Source organism: Grammomys surdaster, unplaced genomic scaffold (assembly GCF_004785775.1).
Source record: "Grammomys surdaster isolate TR1022 unplaced genomic scaffold, NIH_TR_1.0 958, whole genome shotgun sequence".
In the NCBI taxonomy this organism is placed as follows: domain Eukaryota; kingdom Metazoa; phylum Chordata; class Mammalia; order Rodentia; family Muridae; genus Grammomys; species Grammomys surdaster.
Window position 1 is genome coordinate 272,329 of NW_021605377.1, and position 4,768 is coordinate 277,096.

The 4,768-nt window shown below is 43.2% G+C and overlaps 1 pseudogene; it reads right to left on the reverse strand.

The window, feature by feature from the left end:
* Positions 1–3,558: 3,558 nt before the first annotated feature.
* LOC114634414 lies at positions 3,559–4,040 on the reverse strand (annotated as a pseudogene).
* Positions 4,041–4,768: the final 728 nt, after the last annotated feature.

A 4,768-nucleotide genomic window follows, 5' to 3' on the forward strand; every position in this document is an offset into this window, starting at 1 on the left:
GACTCCTTGATGAGGAGCTATTGGTAGTTCATGCTTTGTGGTGAATGCCATTTTTCTTCAGTATTGCAGCCATTCATAAGCTGTCCATTGTCCAGTAAATAACCCATGTTCATGTAAGCAACCCAAATTAAGCTCAGTGGGTCTTAAAAAGAAAAGTAGGAGGCTTTGCTAGAAAGAAGAGTTCAAGTGGGAGTGGGAAAGGATCTCAGTTTCTATTGCTGTGAAGAGACACCATGACCGTAGCACTTTTTATAAAGGAAGACATTTAATTGGGGCTGGCTTACAGTTTCAGAAGTTCAGTCCAGTATCATTATGGTGGGAAGCATGGTGGCATGCAGGCAGACATGGTGCTGGAGGAGGAGCTGAGAGTTCTACAACTGGATTGGCAGGCAACAGGAAGGGCCTGGCTTGAGCATTTGAAACATCAAAGCCCGCCTCCCGGTGACATACTTCCTCCAATGAGATCACACTTCCTATTTGTGCCACTATCTATGATTCCATGGGGGCCATTTTTATTCAAATTACCATAGAATGTGATTAAAAAAGAGGAGAAGGTTAGTGGGAGGTGAATACGATCAAAATATATTATATACAGATAGGAAATTATCAAAAAATAATTTTTAAAGAGATGGTAAAGTTATTTGTATAACAAACAATTGTTTTAAAATCAATTTCTTTATGAGTTGTCTTAGAGTTTCTATTGCTGTGAAGAGACACCATGACAACATCAACTCTTTTTTAAAAAGACTTATTTATTTTATACATGTGAGTACACTGTAGTTGTCTTCAGTCACACCAGAAGAGAACATCTGATCATATTACAGATGGTTGTGAGCCACCATGTGGTTGCTGGGAATTGAACTCAGGATCTCTGGAAGAGCAGCAAGTGTTCTTAATTGCTAAGCTATCTCTCCAGCCAACATCAATGCTTATAAAGGAAAACATTTAATTGGGGCTAGCTTACAGTTCAGAGGTTTGGTCCATTATCATCATGAGAGGAAAACATGGCAGCATGCGGGCAGACACGTGCTGGAGAGGTAACTGGGAGTTCTACATCTTGGTCCATAGGCAGTGGAAGGAGACTGAACCACACCGGGCATAGCTTGGACATAGGAGACCTCAAAGCCTACCCACAAAGTGACACACAAGGCCACACTTCCTAATAGTGCTACTCCCTATGGACCAAGCATTCAAACATGTGTTTATGGGGGCCATTTCTACTCAAACCGCTGCATGAATTATCTTCAGAAGACAAAACAAACAAAAAGAAGCAGAAAATGGGATGTTATCAATAGCAAATGCTAAACTCTGGATTCAGTAATCCTAGCCCACTGAACTCATTCATATATTAATTCATGTCCTAAGAAAGAAAAAACCTTTAATTCTTGTTTCAAATACTACTGTAGAGAAGATTTAAACAGATTATTTCATAAGGCAGAACTAACCGTTGTGAATATAATAAAGGATATTATAGCCTGTATAATGGGAAAGGCCTATGATCACAGTATCTGGGAGGTGGAGGCAAGATCAGAAGCTCAAGACCAACCTCTGCTACTCAGGGAGTTTCAGCCCAGCCTGGGTTCAGTGAGAGTCCTTCTGTCTTAGGGTTTTACTGTTATGAACAGACACCATGACCAAGGCAAGTCTTATAAAGGACAATATTTAATTGGGATTGGCTTACAGGTTCTGAGGTTCATTCCATTATCATCCAGGCAGGAACATGACAGCATCCAGGCAGGTATGGTGCAGGAGGAGCTGAGAGTTCTACATCTTCATCTGAAGGCTGCTAGCAGAATACTGGCTTCCAGGCAGCTAAAATGAGAGTCTTAAAGCCCACACCCACAGTGCCATGCCTACTGCAAAAAGGCCATACCTACTGGAACAGGGCCAAACCTTCTAGTAGTGCCACTCTCTGGGCCAAGTATATACAAACCATCCCACCAGCTCAACAATAACAACAAAGGACGTTTAGGAAAGACAGTAAACATGGCCAGCCAAGAGCTCAAACCTCTCCCAGGCAGGAATCTCCCAATTCCTACAGGTAGACAGATGCTACACTCAGGGGACTAGAGCTTGTTTGTAGCTCTTGTCTTTTCCAAATTAGACTCTATATCGTGTGGTTCATCACTGGACAGTCATGAGCAAATGCAGCCATGGACAAAGGAGACCAGTGAACGTTCCTGCAGAACTCCTGGCAGTTGGATATAGATGTGCGTGTGTGTGTGACTAACTTCCACAGAAGCACCAATAGTTTTGAAATGCATGTAAATACATTGGACAGCCAAAGACTGGGCTGGATGTGGTGTTCTGATCCCTTCCTGACGTCTTCACTTTCTCCTTTTGAGCAATATCTGTTTTAAGCAGGTGTTCTTTCCTGCTCCTCTCCAGGAGAGTGACCTTCCCTTCTTCAGAAGGGGTTCCTATCCTGTCTGTACTCTAAAGCTTGAGGAGATATTCTGGGGGATTCTGGAAAGTTTTCTTATGTGACTTTCACACAGTTACACACACAGACACAGACACAAAGTCAGGGATTTCCATGTACCTAGTACCTTAGGTGCACTGAAACAATGACTCTCAGTCTGCGGGTCACGACCTTTGCAGTCACCTATCAGACATCTTGCATATCTGATATCTACATTACAATCCATAGCAGTGATGAAGTAGCAAGGAAATAATTTTATGGTTGGGGGTCACCATAACAGGAGGACTGTAGTAGAGGGTTATTAAGAAGGGTGAGGAACCACTGCTATATAACCCGATCTGAAGATGGTTCAGGCAAGTCGAATGGGAGTAAAAAGTAAATTGTTTCCTTCTAGGGTTCCTTATGCCTTGTGGAAAATAAGCCAGACCTTTATGTTCTGATTCCCCACATTCAGGTTTCTCCCTCAGTGGATTGTTTGCTGGTCTCTAATCTTTTTATCAGCTCGAGAGATTAAAAAACAACAAACCAAAACACAAAAAAAACTTGGTCCACACTAGGCACAAGAGAGAGTTGGGCAGCAGCGCCCCCCTGTGGCTGAGTTGTAGTATAGGAAACAACGACCCCCACTACACACTTACCTGGGAGACTGAACTGCAAGATGATTTATGGCGGTTGGGATCTTCAGAAGGTTATTACCACAGCTCCGTTTTCCTTAGACCACTATCTCCTGGCGTCACAGCCTGTGAATGGACGTGCAGAGAAAACAGAGGCAAAGGACAGCCAGGAAAACGTGTATGTGTACTTAATTATTCTCTGTCTGTGAGATTTATGTTTGATGTGCCTAACTATCTTGGAGTGGCCAGTTTGAGGTAACTATGGTATTTCCATTGCCTCAAATACTCTTCTTTGATTTAAGATCGTTTAAAATATCTATTCCAAAATATACAAACTGTTTCTATTTTCCAGATTTATTATTATTTTTGTGCATGTGCACCTGTGTCTTGGTGAGTGTATGCCCTGTGTGCGCATGTCAACAGAGGCCAGGAGAGAGTGTCCAATCCCCTGGAGTTGAAGTTACAGGCAGGTGTGAGATGTGTAGGTGCTGAGAAACAAATTCTTTTTTTTTTTTTTTCACATTAGGCCATGAATTCATATGGAATGGGCTCCAACAGCTCAGTCTCTTCCGTTAGTCCTCACAACGCGTGCTTCTCTGGGTGGCGCAGGCTGGCGCTTCAGCAGAACTCAGGTCCCTTCTCTTTGGCTTGCGTTTTCTTCTGATCGTTCTCCTTCACCCGCTTCAGGAAGCCGTCTCTGCTCTTCCAGTGCTTGATGTGCTCAGTCCGCACATTGATCCTCTTGGCCAGAATCTTGCCCTTAACTCGCTTGTTTACAATGATGCTCAGGGCATGCTGGGTGACACTGTAGACTCTGCCAGTTTTGCCGCGGTAACACTTGTGGAGGCATTCCTTTTTGAACAATGCCCATTCCCTTGATGTTTGCAATACCACCCTTCTTGTAGATTCTCATGTATGTGGGCAAAGGAACAACTCTACGCTTCCTAAAAGGCCTAGAGAACATACATCGAGTGCTTCTCCTCTTTTCCCTTTGTGTTCGTCATTTTGGCGAGTGAGCAGGAAGATGGCTGCCGCGACCCAACGAGAAACAATTTCTTGGTTTCTCAGGAAGAGCTGAGCTATCTGACATATAAAATGCCCCCATTAACTGTCACCTTACTGTGGACTAGAACATCAGGACTTTTCTAATTCCAACTCTACTTGTTAGCCAGCACCTCTCCAAACCGTATTCAAGGAGCCTGGGGACCCAGTTCTCTACTGCTGTGATTCAGTGTTTTAGATGTCACTAAAGTGATGTATTTCACCTACTTCCTGTGCCTAACATTTGACTCACATGGTGTCCCACGCCTTTAATCCATGCACTGGGGAGGCGGAAGCATGCTGTTTATTGAACTTGAGGCCAACCTGGTCTACACAGTTCTAGGTTAGGGAGGGCTATATACTGAAACTGTCTCAAAACCAGATTTTTGTTGTTGTTTTTCCAGGACAGCCAAGGCTACGCAGAAAAACCCTGTCTTGAAAAACAGAACAAAATCGAAACCAAACAGTTTTCTAAGGTTTATCCAAGTTGTTGCAAATATTTTATTAGCATGTATTAATTGCACAAAGCAATGGGCTTCGTTACTACATTTTTAAAGATGAGTGTGTTAAGCACTGTAGAGAAGCAGACCTGACAAGTACTGATTCTAAAGCAATTTATTAGATTTGCTCACGTGATCTGAATTGAGTAGCCCAGCAGTGGCTGTCTGCATGCAGCCCAGAGACCAAGAAC